At 42.3% G+C, this 22,024-nt stretch overlaps 1 long non-coding RNA gene across 3 annotated transcripts; it reads left to right on the forward strand.

The window, feature by feature from the left end:
* The first annotated feature begins 550 nt into the window (after positions 1-550).
* On the forward strand, positions 551-22,012 carry LOC123649269. Of its 3 annotated transcripts, none has more exons than XR_006738953.1 (5): positions 551-985; positions 8,202-8,458; positions 10,384-10,499; positions 10,909-11,007; positions 21,975-22,012. It is a non-coding gene; the product is annotated as an uncharacterized LOC123649269 (long non-coding RNA). The 3 variants fall into 3 exon arrangements; XR_006738952.1 differs by lacking the exon at positions 21,975-22,012 and adding an exon at positions 20,973-21,038; XR_006738954.1 differs by lacking the exon at positions 21,975-22,012 and adding an exon at positions 16,292-16,329.
* Positions 22,013-22,024: the final 12 nt, after the last annotated feature.

The raw sequence follows: 22,024 nt of genomic DNA on the forward strand, positions 1-22,024 counted from the left end.
GAAGATCAGATTCATATTGATAGCTCATGACAATACAGTGACTGGATATCCTAAAATAGCATCTTAGGAAAAATCTGATTTTGAATTTTGGTATACTTTGTAAACTCCATACTATGGTCTAGAAAATCTGTGCTGTCTCTTGAAAATATCTTAGAACACTAGGAATGCAATTGGTTAAGGGAAAATTAGTCACTAATTGCAAGTCACTGACAAAATGTTAAGGGTTTGGCCTTTAAGCTGAGCAGATTTTATTTTGGGATTATTCAAACTTTTTTTTTTTTCTTTGAGACAGTCTCACTCTGTTGCCCAGGCTAGAGTGCTGTGGAGTCAGCCTAGCTCACAGCAACCTCAAACTCCTGGGCTTAAGCGATCCTACTGCCTCAACCTCCTGAGTAGTTGGGACTACAGGCATGTGCCACCATGCCCGGCTAATTTTTTCTATATATTTTTAGTTGTCCAGCTAATTTCTTTCTATTTTTAGTAGAGACGAGGTCTCGGTCTTGCTCAGGCTGGTCTCGAACTCCTGAGCTCAAACGATCCACCCACCTCGGCCTCCTGGAGTGATAGGATTACAGGCGTGAGCCACCGTGCCCGGCCTATTTAAACATTTTTTGATAACATTTTATTCCTTACAATGATTTAAGCAGTGATTTTTAACAAAATCTCTAAGGTTTTCCTAAATTTTATAACTAACATGATTTGATATCTCTTACAATTAAAGAGATCTCAAAGAGAATGTTTTCTACAAGACCTTGTATGAGAAGAGCACCTTAGGAGGGCTCATCATTTTATCAGTTGGGGACTGACTACAATGGCTTAAACACATGAGGGTTTATTGTCTCATATAAAGGAAATTCAGTTCTATGTAGTCCAGACTGATATGGCGGCTCCATGCACATCAGAGACCCAGGCTCTTCCTTTCTTCTCCACCATCCATATGGTAGACGACGATGCTGGAACTCCAGCCATCGCATCCATCTTGCAGGTGAGGAGAAGAGGGGAGGGAAAAAAGGGGTGCATTGTGTTGTGTATCTCCCTTTTAAGGAACTCTTCAGATAATGTGGAAGCATGTAGTTGCAATAGAGTTACAAGAAAGGCAGCAAACTAGTGTAAATAAAATCAGAATGTTATTATTAAGGAAATATGTAGGCAGCTGGTAGTCCCTGCTGTAACCACAGTGCAAAGGGTCTGGTTCTCAGCTTGGAGGTGATCACTTGCTCACTGGGTTCAGGTTCAGGGAAACATTTGTGTTTACCAAACTCATAAGAACTTGATTTGCAAACCAGAATACCATTTACCTTTGATGAGAAATTCTTAGCTGGTTAGCTACAGTGTAGAAAGTAGTCAAGTTACTGAAAATGTAGTTGGGTTAATAAGGAATTACGCAGAGAGGGTTGGAATGCAGTATATGATTGTGACAGAAGGTGGTTAGGAATGAACCAGCCAAGCTGTACTATTCTGGGTGTGTGGTACGAACCTTTTCATTTTGAGATATGTTAATGAATTCTTACTGTTCTTTCTTTCTAGACTCTTCGTGTACCCTTAACAAACCATTACTTAGGTTATAAGTTTCCTTCATGTAGAGCAGAACTGTCCAAAAGAACTTTCTGCGATGTTGAAAATGTTCCATAGCTGCTCTGTCCAGTATAGTAACCACTAGCCACATGTGGCTGTTACAGCACTTGATCTGTGGCTAGTGTGACTAAGGAATTGAATGTTTACTTTAATTTCTAATTAATTTACATTTAAATGCCCATGGCTAGTAGCTGTAGTAGACAGTGTGTCTCTATAGCATAAACTCTATGAGGTTGAAGACTTTGTTTTGCTAATTGCCATACTTCAGCAACTAGAATAACAACTGACTCAATTGTTCTTGAATGAATAAATAAAACTTTCTTTACTTAATTAGATTAAGTGCAATCCCACCTTGATTAATTAATTAGATTTAGCATGTGTCCAAGACCCAATATCACACTGCTTTTTAAACTGAGGGATAGAAAAATAAATAAATTAATAAATAAATTGAGGGCTGTCTATTGCAGGCTCTGAAAATAAAAGATCTAGGCTGCACGGTGGCTCACGCCTGTAATCCTAGCACTCTGGGAGGCCGAGCCGGGTGGATCATTTGAGCTCAGGAGTTTGAGACCAGCCTGAGCAAGAGTGAGACCTTGTCTCTACTAAATTAGAAAGAAATTATATGGACAACTAAAAATATATACAGAAAAAACCGGGCATGGTGGCACATGCCTGTAGTCCTAGCTACTCGGGAGACTGAGGCAGGAGGATCACTTGAGCCCAGGAGTTTGAGGTTGCTGTGAGCTAGACTGACGCCATGGTACTCTAGCCTGGGCAACAGAGTGAGATTCTGTCTCAAAAAAAAAAAAAAACTATATAAATGAACAAATAAATATTAGAGCTATTTATATACTTATTTATTCTCCCTTCCAGATTACTAACTTGTTGATGGGCTTGCTCCTCTTCTATGTGACCTCTCCATCCCTGGTACATTCTGCCCAACTGCCTACTTCTTTCCATAACAGTTATGAAATTTAGCTCATAGTAGGATTTCAGTGCAATTTTAGAATATCAAAGAAAATTTAGAATTCTGAAATAAAGATCCTGGAGATAATTACATTTTGTTATGAGGACAAAGCAAGGTACAGAGCAGTATAGGTTGTATCAGTATCCATTTTAGGAAAGAAGTGTATATTTGTATATGTATAAAAATGTTTCAGAAGTTTCAAAATTAGTAGTAGTAGTTACTATGAGAATTGTGATTGGTGTTAATGTGGAGAAATGGGTTAGAAAGATTTTTAATTTTATGACTAGTGATACTCTTTTGAATCTTAACATGTATATGTGTTACCTTTATAATTAAATAAAAATATTATAGTGGAGTGCTTTCCTGACTTTGGGATTTTATGCACCAATAATATTTCCTAGAAATTTGAGTCCTGATAGGAGTTTGCCAATTTTTCTTTTGCCAACAAAGCCCATTAAATCTATAACCACAACTGTGGTCTACTATTGACATTTCATGAATGAAAGGACATGCTTTATAAATAATGTATAATCCTTTAAATTGAATATTAAGAAATTTAGTTCTGTGAAAATTTCATTGCATTGTCATTATTTTTCTCACTTTTTGCTTTGAATTTTTTTTTTTTTTTTTAAGAATCTTGCTCTGTCACCCTGGGTAGAGTGCAATGGTGTCATCGTAGCTCAGTGGTCCCCAACCTTTTTGGCACCCGGGACCAGTTTCATGGAAGACAATTTTTCCACAGATGGGGGTGCCGGCAGGGGGGTATGCTTACGGGATGATTCAAATGCATTACAATTTTTGTGCTGTCAAACTTCTCTGCTAATGATAATCTGTATTTGCAGCCACTCCCCAGTGGTAGCATCCCCGCCTCAGGTAGTCAGGCATTAGATTCTCATAAGGAGCTTGCAACCTAGATCCCTCGCATGCGCAGTTTACAGTAGGGCTCGTGCTCCTATGAGAATCTAATGCTGCCACTGATCTGACGGGGGTGGAATATATGCGATGATGCGAGTAATGGGGAGCGGCTGTAAACATAGATGAAGCTTTGCCTGCTTGCCCAGATTCCTAACAGGCCCAGGGGGTTGGGGACCACAGTCGTAGCTCACTGCAACCTAAAACTCCTGGGCTCAAGCAATCCTCCTACCTCTGCCTCCTGAGTAGCTGGGACTACAGGTGAGCACCACCCTGACCTATTAGAAGGAAACTGTTCAAACAGTCAGGTCTTTGCAGGGTGAGCAACTGTCAGGGAGCTGAGGGGAGAAAGCAATTGCTGAAAATACCTCACGTAGCTCTTTTCTCTCCCGGTGACAAATAAGATACTGTCCATAGAAATAAAAGGCATACTTGGTTCAAGTTATCACCTTCTCCACAGGCCATCTGTGACAACCATGTTTAAAATTGCAATCCCTGGCCCCCTCTTGGAAATAAATCCCTGTTCTTCTTTTTTCCCCAATTTCCTTTATAGCACTTATCATTAACGAGCAGAGTATTTCTTTCTTTCTTTTTTTTTTTTTGAGACAGAGTGTCGCTTTGTTGCCCAGGCTAGAGTGAGTGCCGTGGCATCAGCCTAGCTCACAGCAACCTCAAACTCCTGGGCTTAAGCGATCCTCCTGCCTCAGCCTCCTGAGTAGCTGGGACTACAGGCATGCACCACCATGCCCGGCTAATTTTTTCTATATATATTTTAGTTGGCCAGATAATTTCTTTCTATTTTTAGTAGAGATGGGGTCTCGCTCTTGCTCAGGCTGGTCTCGAACTCCTGACCTCGAGCAATCCACCCGCCTCGGCCTCCCAGAGTGCTAGGGTTACAGGCGTGAGCCACCGTGCCTGGCCTTCTTTTACTTACTTTATTTTCTGTCTCCCCTCAAGACAACGTAAATGCCATGGAGGTGGAGATTGCCTTTTTTGCTCACAGATGTATCCATAGTGCCTGGAACCATGCCTAATGGACAGTCAGTAAATAATTGTTAAATGAATGAACTTCAGACCAAGGCTAGTAATAGTAACCGCTATTGGCCTAACAGCATGTTCCAGCGCAGCAGCCCTCTAAGGTTGTCATGCTTGTGTAATGAGATTTATGACCTGCGACTTAATTTTTTGCAGTGCCGTTGACTGAAAAATAAAGGTGAGAGAACAGCTGCTAGTGGCCAGAAGATGCCGTTTGGATAAATTAACCTAGACAAGGGCTCTTCTCTTGGAGCAAAAAAAGTGCTCTAAGACATATTGTCAAGTCAAAAAGCAAGTTGTAGAACAGCACAGCATGTACAGCGTCCCTCCATTTAACACACAGACACACATAATAAAAACCAACGTATTGCTACATATATATGTATATATTTTCAAAGGCAAGCAGGAGAGTCTATTACTAGAAGGCTACGCAGCAGGCTGGTAACAGTGGCTCCCCCTGGGAGCAGCGGGGCTGGGGTAGAGTGAGGGGTCAAGGGGAACTACAGCCCTAACTGTGGTGCTTGGATACTTACCACAATGATGTTTCACATTTAATTTCTCAAACATTATTCTTCTCATAGATACCAAACATAATAATGCAAATAAAGTATGGAGAAGTATTTATATTATATATAAACAGTTTATAAGGAAATGCACTAAAGAAATAAGAAGGATATATACCTGAGAAGAGCTAAGTGAGGTTCATGTCTAAATTGCATGGTGAGGCTTTCTGATCACTTAATAAGCTCATGGTGTGTGTGTGTGTGTGTGTGTGTGTGTGTGAACTAGCTCAATTTTGATCCAAAAAATTGACCCATAAATTATTTTGCTAAAAATGGCAGCAAGTACTTATTAGAGAGTAGTAAAGAGGAGATGGGAGAATGCTTGCCAACACTCTGAAGGAGGAAGATAATGTATCTTTTACTTTCCTCGTTTTCAAGTGAAGAGCACACTGGAGTGGGAATTAGAGATAACAGAATTTGGAAAGTGTATTCATTTCTTTTCATTATGCTTTGCCTTGCTTGAAAAATTGTTAGTAGCAGCCTTTAGAGTTCTGGGTAGCACAATCTCCTTCAAAAATTAAGGAGGCAATTGGTGCAAAATGAAAACAAGTAAGACCATAAGACGAAGCCAGGGGTAGGGATGATACAAAACTGGGTGTTATCAAGTGCTAACATTCGTTAGAGGGGGGCTCCAAATTTGGTTGGGAGCTTTAGCAACCCAAGCAAAGGGGGGAGGGGATATAAGTAGTTATAAGATTCACCATCATTTTTGGAAAAAAATTATTTTCAAAAAAACCTTTTTTTAGTGTCCAGTGGAACACACAAAGTGTTGCATTTCTCCCATGGGCCCTCATTATGTGATTTAGTCTCAACAAAACCACTAAAGTAAATTTAGTAATGAGCTTCATAGGGCTTGTTTCTTATAACTTCCTTTAATGTAGGCCTAACTTGCAAATTTAATTCAGTAAAAATAATTTTATTAGTAGGACAGACCAAAGGGGTCCTGCCTCACAGCTTTCTTAGGTCTGGACTGATCCAAAGTTACAATTATTTTGTTGGCTGGGCACAGTGGCTCATGCCTATAATCCTAGCACTTTGGGAGGGCCAAGTGAGAGGATCGCTTGAGCTCAGGAGTTCGAGACCAGTCTGAGCAAGAGCAAGACTCCGTCTCTACAAAAAGTAGAAAAATTGCACCTGTAGTCCCAGGTGAGGCAGGAGGATCACTTGAGCCCAGGAGTTGGAGGCTGCAGTGAGCTATGATCATACCACTGCACTCACACCAGGGTAACAGAGCAAGTATCTGTCTCCAAAAAAAAAAAAAATTTATGATCTGGAATGAACAGAATATTCTTTCAGCAATCTACTGCAAGTATCCTGTCCGTACCACCGATTGCTGGTGGGGCAGAGAAGGTTGGCACATACCCTCTGAGGAAATCCAAAACCCTCTCCAAGATCTCTACTAATGTTTATATTTTCATAGTCACTGATGACATGTGGGAAGGAAGAGAGTGGATTACATCACAGCAACTTCAGATTGAACTCTGGGTGCCCCTGTTCTGGGTGTCATCAGTCCCTCTGTGACTTCTTACAGTCTGCCAGCTCTGACCAGCTTACCGGCTGTTCTCTCTCTCTCCTTCTTTCTCAGCTCTACTCCCCATCTTCCCCATTAGTAGGGAAAAACAAAGACAAATTCCTCTTGTTTTCTCATACAGAGGCAGTATAACCAGCTCTTTTTTCTGCCTTCAAGGCTTCTTTTATTACAAAGTGATGTATTAAAATCTTTTCCTATAGGCAGTTTTTTCTCAAAAGGAAATTTTTTCTACTAGCACCAGAGCTTTAGATAAGAATTGAGTAGTATTAATTTTTTATTAATTCATTCAGGAATTACATATGCTGCACTCACTGTGTGTCAGGCTCATGTACAACACGAACAGGACAGAGTCCTTGCCCTGAAGGAAGAGTGGAAGAGATGTGAGATTGAACATGGAAATTACAGCATAGTGTGACAAGCCATATGCTAGGGGAAGATCAGAGTGCTGCTGACAGCACCTAACCCAGACAAAAGTCGGTCAAAACATCAGTTCATTTCTTTAAAGAATGTTAAGGCTGGGCGAGGTGGCTCATGCCTATAATCCCAGCACTTTGGGAGGCTGAGGCAGGAGGATCGCTTGAGGCCAGGAGCTGGAGACCATCCTGAGCAATATAGTGAGACCCTGTCACTACAAAATGTAAATAAATTAGCCAGGCATGGTTGGCACATGCTTGTAGTCCCAGCTACTCAGGAGGCTGAGGTGAGAGGACCACTTTAGCCCAGGAGTTGGAGGCTGTGGTGAGCTATGATCAGACCACTGTACTCCAACCTAGACAACAGTGAGACCCTGTCTCTAAGTTAAAAAAAAAAAAAAAACTAGTACTACAGGCATGCATCACCATGCCTGGCTAATTATTTTAAAATTTTTTGTAGAGGCAAGGTCTTGCTATGTTGTCCAGACTGGTCTTAAACTCCTGGCCTCAAGTGCTGGGATTACAAGTGGGAGCCACCATGCCTGGCCTGTGTTGTTTTATTGAACAATGTATATACAGAAAAGAGCTCATATCATTTGAAAGGTGCTTCTGAAAACTAATTTGCAGTGCAACAAACCCCGAGAAGCCTTAAGTTCTGTGCATTTTCATACCTTTCTCCCTTTAAGTTGCCAATACTATTTACTCTTTCAATAGGATGGTTTTCCAGAACATTGTGTCTACAGTTTATGGCAGAATAATACTTCATAATCCCAAAAAGCAGAAGACCAATTTGTCACAGCTAAGAGACATCCATCATTTTCTTACAAGGCATTTGTTTGACTACGAGAGAAGTTTCGAGAGGCTTAAAACACTTTCTGGCCAAGGAGCTCAAATGTCCATACCAATATTCTCAGGGAATAAAAATTACCACTTCCTTTCCCAGTAGCCTTCTTAGGCTTTAGGAATCAAGGATGGTAGATACAGCAAATCCCATTAGGTGAATCTAGAATCTCAGAGTTAATAGGATCAGGAAATTTAAAGGAACATTAGTTTTCATTCCCATTAGGTAAATGAAAAGTTGGGTGATTTATGCTTTGTAGGAATATTGGACACCATAGCTCAAAGATCATTATTATGATAGGCCTGACGTAGGTACAATTTTATTTACACTGCTGTCACTCTGCCCTCTCCTTCCTCTCCTCTAGTTCTTCTCAGACTGGGCCATCTTGGATCCATTCACTGGGATCAGACTCAGGAGCCCCCAGCGGTGACTGTCCCTGGGCCCTGTGTGGAGGACAGCCTGTGGGTGGTGCTGCTAAGTCCCTCCCAGACCAGGGGACTTGTGGAATAGTCACCACAGTCTCTCCTCCAGTCAAGGACAAGCAAGCCATGAGTAAGGTCTCATTTCATCTCGTGGGTAATTAAAGAGTGGAGAGGCCTGCAGTTCCAGTTCTACATGTTGGTATGCATTCTTTAATTCTGACAACCTAAATATTAACAAGTATTGGGCATTTCCCTAAAGTAGACTCTTAAGGGTAGAAGGGACTTTTAATTTTTTTTTAAGTTTTAAAAATTAAAGTACAATATACATACAGAAAAGTGCATGTATTTTAAGTATACAACCCAGTAATGTTTTACAAACTGAACTCACGCAGCACCCAGATCTCCGAACAGATTATCACAAGCATCCCAGAAACCCCCTCTTTGCTCCTGCATGGACTTTTGAGAAGTTATTTCATGTGTTCGTCTGCCTTTAAGTAAGCCCATAGCTAAATCCACCTACATAGTTGGGCAGCTACTCTCCATTTTTGTTTTATTTATTTATTTCTATAAACACAGACCCACACAATTAACTTCAAGCAAATGCATAAAGGTTATGTGCTTTTGTGTGGTAGCAAAGAATTTCATTTCTTCTTTTGTGTGGCTCTCCCCTTCCCCTCTTCTCGTGCCTCCATGTGTACTAATCTCACTGCCCGGCAAACACCCTCGTAATCACATCCCAGGACATGCAATAGCCGGGTTTTGAGCCACCCAGAAGCTGCCTCATGTGATTACCCTCAAGCATTTATGTTGCTTTTCTGTATGACCCTTACCTTGGGTAACCCAATAATACATGTGAGACAGTGTCTTTTAACAAAGGGTTCTAATTAATAAATTAAGACGAAAGAAATGATAGAATGAGAATATCACCATTTTGTAGCTCACAATGAATTAATTCTATCGTATCTGAACCCCTCCTTTTCTTTTAAGTAATCACTCCTCTCGTGCTTTCCAGTGAATACCCGTTGGTCATTTTGGAGCTTTCCTATTCTTTCTCAGGTCTTAGACACCCCATTGTCACCCTCTGTGTTTTCCTGCTCTGATGCTAATCCCATGTGGCCTGGTGCCTTTTAGGGGTTTGCTTTTATCTGCTTGTATTTTGGTTGTCATGGAAATATCTTATTTCCTAATTTTGTTGTAAGTATCTGTAGGTTTTTGGTATAGCTGTGCTGTCTATTTTTATTTGGGGATTCAGTAAGATTAAAAACCAACTCCATCCCTGCCTACTGCCATCGATTCCTAGAATCCTTCTTATGGACTTACACACACACGCACACACACCCCAGTTTGGCCACTCATTAAGGAGTATATCAAACAAACATTTTTTCTGCTCATTGGTTTATGGGACTCATCATTTTAATTTCTCAGAGATCTCATTTAGTTTTTTCTACCACTGATACCTATACCATACCCTATTATCAAAATGCCCTGACTTGGAGCTCCAAGCCCCTAACTCAAGTCGCCAGGGGCAATCTGCAGAGATTCTCTGCTTTGGTGTGTTGTTGAGTGTTTGGGTCCTTAGGGCTGGGTGAGCAGTGCTTAACCTGGGCGCTTTAAAAACATGGTACATGGCCTGAATTAGTGGCCAAGGGTGACCATTTCTTGGTCCAAGCACAGTCCTATGATAGCTCGGTTAGAAATGACTGACGTTCAATGCAGTGAGCCCAGTGAGACACAGCTGTGAAATATAGAGTCCCTTCATTGTTCTTGATTTTTTGGAATCCTATACCACTTTGAGAATCTGATAAAAGATATAGACCTTCTTCCCCAGAAAAATGCATATTTCCACAAAATTTTGCATACAATATTGTTTATAGACTATCTGATACTCATCCATGAATTCTAGGTTAAGAATTCCTGCACTAACACATTTGCCAAAAGCACATATCTTATGAGAATGATGGGTTGTTCACAATAGAGAGGAAGGAAGGTGACCATCTCCTGGGCTATCACAGGTCTACTGGAGTTTAAAGTCAGAGCTCCAAGTCATGTTGTAGCAGAGATTCGCGTGCCCCTCTGGGAGGCCACGCTAACAACTGTGGGTACACAGGCTTGATTTCATTCCAGGCTCTGGACCACGGCGGGAGCAGAACACTCTGTGTGTTACACTGTGAAGCAGCCACATATTTTTGACTGATGAACAGATGGACATATCCTACTTCTCCTCTTACTTCCCCTGCCTGGTACGTTTCAGATTCAGTTCTTAAAATGAACGAAGACAGACTTTAGATTTTATTAATACTTACAGTCTTAAGGTTCTTGGCCCTGCCAGGAATTGACAATTTTATACTCATTCACTGTAAGCCTGGGAATTCTTTTTTTGTTTTTAATGGTGAACAGATATATATTTAGAATTAGCCAGCTGGACTCAGTTTAGATGATCCGAATTTTATTGGCAACATCCAAAGCATTGTAATCAGGAGCCAGACAAACATAAGCCTTTTTTCCCCATCAAGCCTGATGAGGGTGTGGACCTTGGCCACATCAATGTCATGGAGCTTCTTCATAGCCTGTTTGATCTGGTGCGTGCTGACTTTGACATCCACAGTGGATACTACAGTGTGGTGTTGTCTTCTGTCTTCTTCATGGCAGATGCAGTGGTCAAGGGCAGCTTGATGGCACAGTGGCCAAGCTTGTTTCTGAGGAGATTTGGACTGCCCCTGGACCCGCAGTGTCTTGGGCCACTGGAAGGTGAGTGACGTGCCCATCTTCTTTTTGGGGGGCCATGGATGCCTTTCAGCACTGCCTTCTTGGCCTTCAAAGCCTTTGCTTTGGCTCTGGCTTTGGGAGGGGCAGAACTTCCTTCTTCACCTTTGGCACCATCTTGTGAAAAGTGTCCGGGCTGGGAGTTCTTGAAGCTAGGCATTTTATGTACATTCTTAAATATGACATTTCAGTCAAAGCCTTGGTCATATGACCAATATTTCCCATTATATCCTGCTTATTAAGAGAGAGCAGATTTTTATTGAACTTATGTAAATGAAAATAAGAATGCTCACAGTGTCTGAATTTTGGAGAAATCAAGTAGGGACAAAAAGCAAATGCTTCCCTCTTGGTTCACAAAAGTATACTTTACCAAATTGTTTTAAACTATACGTAGCTTATGAGAGAAAAATTCCTTAAATCTGGAAAATAAAACATTTAAGAGCCAACAATGTTTGAAATAAAAGTCCTAAAAACATTATCTTCATCAATTAGTTAATTTCATGTAATAGAATTAATTTTTGTTTTGCCTGATCTTGATTCATAGTTTTATGAAGCCATCAGTTTCTTTATCAGAGTTCTGGAAATTTTTATTTTGTTCATTGATTTTAAAGTTATCAGAAATCTGTATTCAAGAGTACTTCTTAGAGTCTTTTCCATGAAAAGGAATTTTGGACTATAGATGATTGCAAATGTTTTTAGAGAAGAATTCAAAGCAATAACTGTGGATGACAAAAACTTAGAATAACCATGGTTAAAATCTGATGAAAGTTCCCAACTGACGAAGAATCTAGTTATTTCTATTACCTGTAGCATTTAAGATACCCACCAGAATCACGGCTGACAGCATCACATCAGGACTATCAGACTTTTATAAATTTTATATAATCTTTAGAATACTCACAGTAATACTATATCCATACAAACACAACTTTAGAAAAGATTTAACATAATCAAAATTATGACTGATATATTACATTTTTATGAATTTGTTTAATTTTTGGAACATTTTTATCAATCATATACCCATAAATATAACTGAAAGAAGATCTAGTATTACTTATCATTTGACAATGCCTCCCATACAATTTACCCAATAAATCTAAACATTGAATGGCTCTACAAGATGAGAAATACATTCTTTGACCCAAGTGGAAAATCTAAAAGTTAATTTTAGGCCAAAAAGACTTAGTTTAAGATTTTGATCTGGGCAGACCTGCCAAATATTTCAAAAGGTCCAAAACATTTGATCAAATGCCTTTCTTATAATTTTATTCTCATCAAAAATACAATTTATGGGCCAGGCATGGTGACTCACACCTTTAATCCCAGCACTTTGGGAGGCTGAGGCGGGAGGATAGCTTGAGGCCAGGAGCTAGAGACCAGTCTGGGCAACATAGTGAGACCCTGTCTCTACAATAAATTTTTTAAATTAGTCAGGTGTGATGGCACACACCTGTAGTCCCAGCTACTTGGGAGGCTGAGGCAGGAGAATCACTTGAGCCCAGGAGTTTGAGGTTACAGTGAGCTATGATTGCTCCACTGCCCTCCAGCCTGGGTGACAGAGTGACACCCTGTCTCTAAAACAAACAAACAAACAAACAAAAAAACCCATATCTTACTTTTGGGGGGCACATTTTATATATAGAAATACATATATATTATTAGAATTTTTAATTTTCGGTAACCTTAAATTTAAGTGAAAACTTAGGAAGCAAGAAATCTTGGATTGTCTGCCACATATCAATATTTTATAGATACGAACCATTTTATAATTTTTAGAAACATGTTTCCCTATAATATAATTTTAAAAGTTTCTTTGGAAATGATCCAGACATTTAATGAGTATCTTCATTTAATTTAACATAACTTTCAGATTTCAAATTACATGAAAGTTCATTTATAGACTTTTACCCTATTTACATTTACCTAATTTATTTATTTTTAATAGTTCACCTAGATTACTTATGAAAACTGAGATTTTAGACAAAGCTAGTTATCATTTGAAGTTATTTTCTTATTAACTATTTTTATAGTTTGTGAATATCAGGTGTTCACCTAAATAAGGACCTTAAAGTTAAACATATGGATATTTTGCTGACAACTCAGAAGATACAGATGTTTTCATTAAATCAATAGTATTAAATTAGTCTTACTTGTCAAAAAGTTACCCGAACAGGCTGGGAACAGTGGTTCATAACTGTAATCTCAGCACTTTGGGGAGCTGGGAGGTGGGAGGATCGCTTGAAGGTAAGAGTTTGAGACCAGCCTAGGCAACATAGTGAGACCCTTGTCTCTACAAAAAATAGAAAAATTAGCTAAGTCCCAGCTACTCGGGAGGCTGAGGCAGGAGGATTGCTTGAGCCCATGAATTCGAGGTTATAGTGAGCTATGATTGGGCCACTGCACTCCAGACTGGGCGACAGAGCGAGATCCTGCCTCTAAAAAAATAAAAATAAATAAAAATAAGTAGATGAGTGAGATTAACATTTAAAAAAACAATATATAACAATACATGTACATGTGCATAAACACATCTAAACATCTAAACACATACCACACAAAGATCTTACAGCTTTCCTTTTAGAATTTTAGTCATGAGGTATTAATACAAACTCACCACTTTATAAAAGACAGTTGTGTCCAAATCATATTTCAGACAAAATTGGAACCTGTTCCCACGGCTAAACTTTATTTGCCCTGATAAGTAATCTAATTAAGGCTGTGGACCAAAATTTTGGGTAGTTTCTGTGGCAGTTTGATTTTAAAAAGCTTCTTTCACCTTTTTTTTTGCAGTTTCAAATTAATTTGGGGTTAAAATTTTTAATGTTTACATTTTGGCTAGGATTGGCTGGATTTTATAAGGCAAACAAAATCTCCAAGCAGTCTCGAATTAGTAAGAAATCTATCTTTTGTTTGCTGGTCTGGTTTGCTTGATTAGCAAATGTGGGTGGGGAAGAATTTTAGCAATCTCTCTCTCTTTTTTTTTTCCCCTCAGCTTTTTCCTTTTGGTCTCTGTGTGGCAGAAAAAGCAATATTTTTATGCTGGACAAAGATACCTTATATTATTGCTCTGAGGAATAATTTTTGATCTGCGAGCCTAATTCTTATAAATACTTACCTAGTTCTTTTCTTTAAGATTATTCATTTTTCAATTAAGTGTTTTATCATTGTATGCAATTGTTAGGAAAACCTAAATTTATATTTCTAAAAGTTATCTAGATTGATGGTTGCCATGGAACTATTTGGAACTATTATGATTTGTAAGGCCATTAATTTGAAAGTGCTTTAAGACTTCTTTTTTTTTTTTTTTTTTTTTTGCTATGGAGTCTCGCTGTCACCTGGGCTAGGGCGCCCCGGTGTCAGCCTAGCTCACAGCAGCCTCAACCTCCTGGCTGAAGTGATTCTCCTGCCTCAGCCTCCTGAGTAGAATAGCTGGGACTACAGGCGCATGCCACGACAGCCAGCTAATTTTTCTATTTTTAGTAGAAACGAGGTCTCACTCTTGCTCAGGCTGGTCTTGAACTCCTGACCTCAAGTCATCCTCCCGCCTCAGCCTCCCAGAGTGCTAGGATTACAGGCATGAGCCTCCTCACCCGGCCTTCTTTTTTTTTTTTTAATCTTGACTGGAATGCCATAAACTAAGTTTTATCTCAACATTAGTAGAAAAGTCAGCAGATTCAAAGTAGGCAGAAAAAAAGAGAGATAGAGAACTTGGAAGACTCTCCATGTTAACTCTATAGTTGCAGGTTTTTTGAATAATGACCATTCGAGCTCTGAATTTTCCTTGATGTGATTTTGCCCAGCAGTTTAAAATTGTGCACAAGAATGGGCCATAATGTGTAGCTGGCTGGAGTCCCAGAAAACCTGGCATGCCTTAATGCTTGAAAATCCCATTCCACTTCTTATTAATCTCTTGAGAGCAAAGAAAATCCTATAAAGCCTGTCAGGGAAAGTCAGGAATTTAGAAAGGTGTTTTAAGATGATGGCAGCTGTCCTAGTGGCTTTTAATTGGCCAAACTATGTCCACTATCTGGAACGTTTCTTTTTGCTCTCGGAAGATTCGCAGAAACAAGCAAGGGAAAAGAGTCAAACCAAATCAAAAGAAACAGAGATAAGACTGTTCACAAAAATTGTAACCTGGGCATACAGATCAAACAAAATATTAAGCTAGGCATGCAAAGCAGGTTTTCTCTTTTTTTCTTTTTTGACCAATGGGGGTGTTGTGTCCTTCCTGTTGTCAGGCGGAGTTGGGGGTTTCCAGCTTATACGGTTAGGCCCAGATGTGTTGTGGGGTCCAAAGCCCATGGGGGGCTGGGTGGGAACTGTAATGTACGATGTGTCCCGTGCTGCTTCTGTTAGGTTTCCTGTGATAGCTGTGGTTGCCCTTACCTCGTTACCGTCACAGCATGTTCTCTGCTCAGCATCCCATTAGTTTACCTTCTTGCTTTCGTATTTTCTCTGTTCATGTCTCACTTCTCTTACGCTAACACTTGGTGACACTTGTAGTTACCCTTATCTCGCAGTGTGTTTTCTTACTCAGCATCCTGTTTGTTTACACGGCCCTTTTCGTACTTCGTCTGCTCCTGTCTCCCTTTTCTACCTACCCTAACAACCTCACTTGAGTCAGGTTTCCATCCTTCCTGTCCCCACCCCAGTCAGCAAAGGCTAGTGCCTGGGGTAAGTGGAGGGCAAAGGTGCACCTGGCCACCAGCAGCAGGGGACTTTCTGCAGGTGGCATGCCCTCCCCACCCGCGCCAGTCGCCCAGGGCGGGATTCTCTCCCAGGGCACCGAGCCGCCAAGCTGAGCTCCAGCCCCCGGTCCCCACTGATGAGGCCCTTGTCTGAGCAGCCAGCTGCCCACGTCCAGGGCATTTCTACGTGGGCACTTCCTGGCTTCAAAAGGAGGAGCGGTTGAGCTTCAAGTCAGTGACAAGTTACCAGAAGGCAAAGTAGGCACTAACCCTTTTCAGGTTGATATTAGGAATAACTAAGAGCGGTGGCCTTGGTTTATGAGGATGTAGCACTTCCTCTGCCATGTTCTGGGGTCTGCTCATGCTGCCGGCACACAGGGATCCCTGGACCCCCTGAGCCCTCGGACCCCCCTTCTGTTTCCTCTCCCTAGCTCGGCCTGTGTAAAGACCTCTAATATGTTCACTTAGTGGGCTGCAGGGGCAGGGGGTGTGTTTGTCAGTGGTCTGCTCTTTCTCTCTGAAAACTTTTAGGGATTTCTCTTTGTCTTTGATTTTTTTTTTTTTTTTTTTTGATACAGAGTCTTGCTTTGTCACCCTGGCTGGAGTGCAGTGGCTGGGTCATAGCTCTCTGCAGCCTCGAACTCCTGAGCTCAAGTGATCCTCCTGCCTCAGCCTCCTAAGTCGATGGGACTACAGGCTCACATCAGCATGCCTGGCTAATTTTTCTATTTTTTTTGTAGAGACAGGATCTCATTATGTTTCCCAGGCTGCTCTAAAACTCCTGGCCCCAAGTGATCCTTCTCCCTCAGCCTCCCAAAGTGCTGGGATTACAGGCATGAGCTGCTCTGCCTGGTTATCTTTGATATTCTTGAATTCACAATAATGTGCACAGGTGTCAGTTTGGCCTCATCTCTGCCCTTTGGACTCTAGGAGTCCTCTCTAGGAATCTGAGGTTTTTCATCTCTCTTTAATTCTGGGAAATTAATCTCCACTCTGTCTTCAAATATCACCTTCTCTCCATGTTTTTCCCTTCATTCTGACTCCTATTACCTGGTCATCAACACTTCTATCTCAGTCCTCTGTGATTCTTACCTTTCTTTTACATTTTTAATGTTTTTATCTTTTCCTTCCTTTCTGTAAGAATTTCTCTAATTGATCTTTCACTTTCACTAATTCTTTTGTTGGTTGTATTAATTTATTCTGTTTATTCTCTTCTGTATGTCAATATTGCATTTTTCATCCTAATCTTTCCACATGATTCTTCTGTAAGGTGTCTTGCTTTTGTGGCGCGGCCGTGGTGGTGGTGGTTGGGGGTGGGAGACGGTTGAGCAGGTAAGGGAGGGTGGATACACCTAGGGTGGAAAGTCCCAGGCACCAAGACCTCTCACCCTAGACCCAAGCTCAGGGCTTTGCCTTTGAGGCAGAGCACTGAGAGCTTTCAGGGGCAGGGAGGAAGGGCATCCCTTGGATTATCATTCTCCAGAATTGAGCTTGGAGCTGAGGGAATGAACCCCTGAGTCTGGTCCAGCCCTCCTGTTTTCTCAGCTCCTCACTCACTTGGGGCTCTTGCCCTGCACTGATGCTCCTCTTGAACCTACAGTCTACTGTGTCTGACTCACCTCAGGTGAGAAGGCGAAGCATCAGTTATCTCCAGCAACAGCAGGACTGGACTCCTGTCTGAATTTCTCCTTCCCTGGCCACCCTCTCCCCACCCTGTACCCACTCACTCCAGACAGCCTCCGGCCTCCGCAGTGACTCCACATCCTCGGGGGATGTTGGAGAGGAGGCCAGGAGTCCTGAGCTGATACGTTGTGGACAGAGGAATGGCAAGCAGAATCTCCCATTCCAGGGGACAAATTCACAGTTGGCTTTTATAATCCTAGTTATTTTCTGTTTGTTTGCTAAATCTTTAATATTGTAAGTGTGGTTCGTTCACCAGTAATGGCAGCATCACCTTGTTAGACAGGCAGCATCTCCTGCCCCCGCACACCTCCCAAATCAGAAGCTGCACTTTAACAAGATCCCCGGGTGACTCATATGCTCATTAAAGTTGGAGAAGTCCAATTCTACAACAAAATTTACTTTTATAATTAGGAAAATGATAGTTTTTTAAAAAATGGTAGACCTTCCCCAGTGACTAAGCTACCTGTATTTCTGGCCTGTCAGGCTAGAAGCCGGGGACCTTTCTGCACAGAGTTGTGCCTCCCTGTTGCCGCACACTAGAGTGATGACTCACATTTCCTTTCTTACCATGGAGACCGCATCCCTTTACACATTGGTGGCAGCAATTCTCAAGCATCCACACGGGATGTGAAAGAAAAAAATTTAAACCAGCATATTAATTGATGATGACATTTTCATTATCATGGGATTATGGCAGAGAAATGATTGCTGAGATCCTAATGCATTCTGAGGGGAAGTAACAGGGTAGAAGAAGAAATGAGTAAAATCAGGGCAGTGGCAATGAGAGATTAAAAAAAGAAAACCACCACAGGAAATGACAATGAGAACATGACTAATAATGCCTGAGCCCCACCTGCCCATCCTCACAGTGCAATCCCTCTCTCAAAGGTTTGTGGGCATCTGCACCTGCGCTGACTCACCTGTCCACTCATCCGTGTGTCCCTAGAGTTAAAGGGAAAGTGCTGAGACATCCCTTTCTATTTCTGGGTGTGCCTAGCATAGAGTAGTAGACTTAGACAGGCATGTGGCCCCCCTGTACGCTAGCCTAGACTTCTGATACTGGAACTCTATGAGCCTGGGCCAATTCCTCCCACGTGTAAGAAAATAGGAATGAGATGTCTCTTTCTTTTTCAGGACACAATATGAGCACAGTCCTAGGCTGCTTTTGTCTTGTGATTCTTTCCTTCCTTATTGGCTCTCCTCAGGCACTAGCACTCTCTCCTTCTCTCTCTCTCTCTCTCTCCTTCTCTTCCTAGATCCAATCTCCAAATGTTGGAGTTCCTTGGAACTCCTTGGTCCTTGGAACTCTTCTCTGTTTACATGTTCTCCTAGACAGCATCACCCATGTCTATGACTTAAATAGCACCCATAATGCTAAAAGTAATGCATTTCCATTTCTAGCCTAGATGTCTCTGAATTTCACAATAACATGAATGAAGAGTTCACATTCATACTCCTTAAGTTTGAGATGGTGAGGATTTATCCAACATCTCCCTTGGTTTTTCACTTACATGTATCACTGGCATCTCACAGAACTGTGTACAAAGATGAATTCTCCTCCCTGTCCTAAACTTGCTCCTGCTGCATCTCAGAGGACGGCCCCGCCAGAACCCAGTCTCCTGTGCAAGTGCCATCTCTGACAGCCTCCTGTCCCACTCCTCCTCTGCTAACCTGTCACCAGTCCTGTCCTGTTTTCAGTCCTACTCTCTCCCATCTCGATTGCTACCACCCTCACCGCAGACACCATCACCTGTTGCCTGGACAGCTGCACCTGCCTTCCGTCCTGTCCTTCTACTCTTGCCCCCTAGAATCTGTTATCCATCTGGCACCATCTTGGTAAAACATAAGGAGCAGGCAGCGCCCCTGCTTAAAAGCTTACAAAGATCTCATTGTACTTAGAGTAAAACTCAAGCTCTTAGCAACGCCTAGAAGGCAGTAGTGAGAGGAGTGGACGGAGGGACAAAGGGACAAGTATGAGCCTGGCTGTTGACCTAGACTGCCTGGGTTTAAGTCCTAGTTTTGCTACCTGCTATCTACAGACCTTTGGGCAAGCACTTAATCTCGCTGTGTCTCAGTGTTCTCATTTATAAAATTCAAAGAATGAGACCATCATGGACTTCTCAAGACGGCGGTGGGAATATGGGCGCCTCCTTAGCCCCACCTCAGTCCACGCCTCCCCACTCAGGAGCCCCAGTGTGGGAGGACTCAGGAAGCCCCGGGGAACCCCTGCTCTGCACCGGTGCCTCAGGTTTAGATCTCAAGTCGGCTCCAGAGAGAGGCCATCCTTGACCACCCTGCCTAAATAGAGCTCTCAAACCCTGGGTCTTTCCCTTTAGAGCGCTGGCACCCGATTGTAAGCAGATATTTATCTGTTTAATAGCCGTCTCCACCGCTGGACTATAAACTTCAGGAGGGGAGAATTTTTTGTTTTGGTTCATTGCTAGAAGAGTGTTTGGTATTTACTAGGCATTCGATAAATACTTGTTGAAAACAAATGAATGCGTATATGAAGGAGTATAAACTCCTAGGGAAGCAACCCTCTACCTAGTGGTGCCCAAAGCCACTGAATAAACCACGTTTGTACCCACCTTTTAAAATTCCCAAAGCGTTTTGGTAGTATATACTGTTTTAATCAGAAGCAAATTCCTAATTCATTTGTTCATGCATTAGTAGAATTTGATCACCGTGCATTTTCTCGGTCTGTGGGTACTTAGTACTCGCCTCCACGTCCTGGTGGGGAGCTGCGTTCCGCTTACGGGGTTGGGGTGCGCGGCGGGACGCCCCTGCACTTCCCTGCGGAGGGAGCAGTTCGCAGCTGCAGTTTCACCGAATTTCCGGCAGAGGGCGCTGCCGAGACGCTGCTGCCGGCGGGGCCGGGCGGGGGGCCGGGCGGGGGGCCGGGGCCGGGGAGGGGAGTAGAATGACGCTGTCAATGACGGTAGTGCGGAGTGTTAGCACATTCCCGGGACGCTTTCCAACGCTAGGTGGCTTCATAGCCCGGTGAAATACAGTGGTTTCCAGGTTCCCGCTGAGTGTCATCGGAACCAGGAGAGCTTTCGAAAAAGACAGATTTCTGGCCGCATCCCCAAAGATTCTGGTTCCGTAGGAACTGGGCAGGCCCTGGACCCTCTTTTGAAGACATTCCCCGCTGATTTTGATCCAGAGGTTTGGGGGCCAATTGGTGGCAACTCCCCAAGGCCCGCACGGGGGAGCCGGGGAGCCGAGGGAGTGAGGAGGAGACAAACCTGTTTTCTGCTTCCAACCCTGTAATGTACCTTTTTACCTGCGTGGCCTTTCTGTGCACTTCCCACCCCCTTGTAAAATGGAGTTAATAAAGGTGGAGCTATAATGCCTACCTTGTAAAGTTACTTTGAGGATGAAAGGACATCTGGGTGTAAAGCTAATAGGTTCAAAGCTAGTCTCTGCTCTGAATCAAAGGCAGGGAAGGGGATCTGGGACCTCTGGGGGGTCTCCCGGTCCAATCCAGTCATTTGGGAACTGCAAACGATATTTAGTTCTGAAACTCGGGGCTATCTCTGCCTCTGCCTGTCTTGAGTTCATTTGTTTTTTCTGTAGGAGGCAGGCAAGAACAGGAGGAGATGCAGGAGGTTTCTAATTAGAAGAGCATCTAGTGAACCCACCATGTTTCTCAAATGGGGAAACAGTTCAGAGAGGTTGAGAGACTCACCCTAGGTCACACAGCTGGCTAGCACAAAGCTGTGGGCCAGTGATCTCACCAGCACACGCTGTTGCTTTGGAAAGGCTTGGTGGTGAATCTCTTTGGGCCTTGTTTTTGTCCTCTAGAGGAAGAGAAGGGTGGCCGTCTTGAAAAAATCAGTGATTCATGCACTCTCATTTTGGAGTCATTATTACTGCTATTGGGGCTCAGAAACTGATACCCCAAAATATGATGCTTTAACGTGCTGAGCTGAAGAAGAAGCCTCAAGATCTCTCTGACACCCTCCCCACCCCCACCCCGCCGCCACTCCTGTCTCTCAATCCTCTCTCCCAAGCACAGGATGAAGTTGTTCTCTGACATTCCCCTATCTGCCTAAAGTCCAGGCCCACCAATGAAGAAGAAAATTACCTCTGGTTTCTTCCCTGAGTTTTCATTAACTCAACTCACATAGCAGAAAGAAAGACTGAAGTCTATCGACACAACTAGACAGACTTTTATGACAAACTATTGTCTGAAGGCCCAACAGTCTTTATCCCAGGCCATTGTTTGTTCTTCAAGCGCGTTGAATTCCCCTAAAAATCATCTATTATCTCTTTAAAATCATCTACACTTTCCCACCTCCCTTTCTCCTAAGATGAAGTGGTATGTAACAATCTGTACCTCACTGCAGGTAATCACTCTGTGATTTCCCTCCATTCATGTTAATAAATTTGTATCCCTTTCTTTTGTTAATCTGTCTTTTGTGAGTTTATTTTTCAGTGAATCTTTAGAGGGTTAAGGGGAAGTTTTCCTTTGGCCCTTACACTGCCTTATTCAACAGATCAGACTTGTAATGAAAGAGAAATGATGGTAGCAGTAATAATTGATGCCATTCTTTTTTTTTTTCTTTTTTTACATAGGGTCTTGCTCTGTTGCTGGGCTAGAGTGCAGTAGTGACATCATATCATAG

This window comes from Lemur catta, chromosome 13 (genome assembly GCF_020740605.2).
Source record: "Lemur catta isolate mLemCat1 chromosome 13, mLemCat1.pri, whole genome shotgun sequence".
Lineage (NCBI taxonomy): Eukaryota > Metazoa > Chordata > Mammalia > Primates > Lemuridae > Lemur > Lemur catta.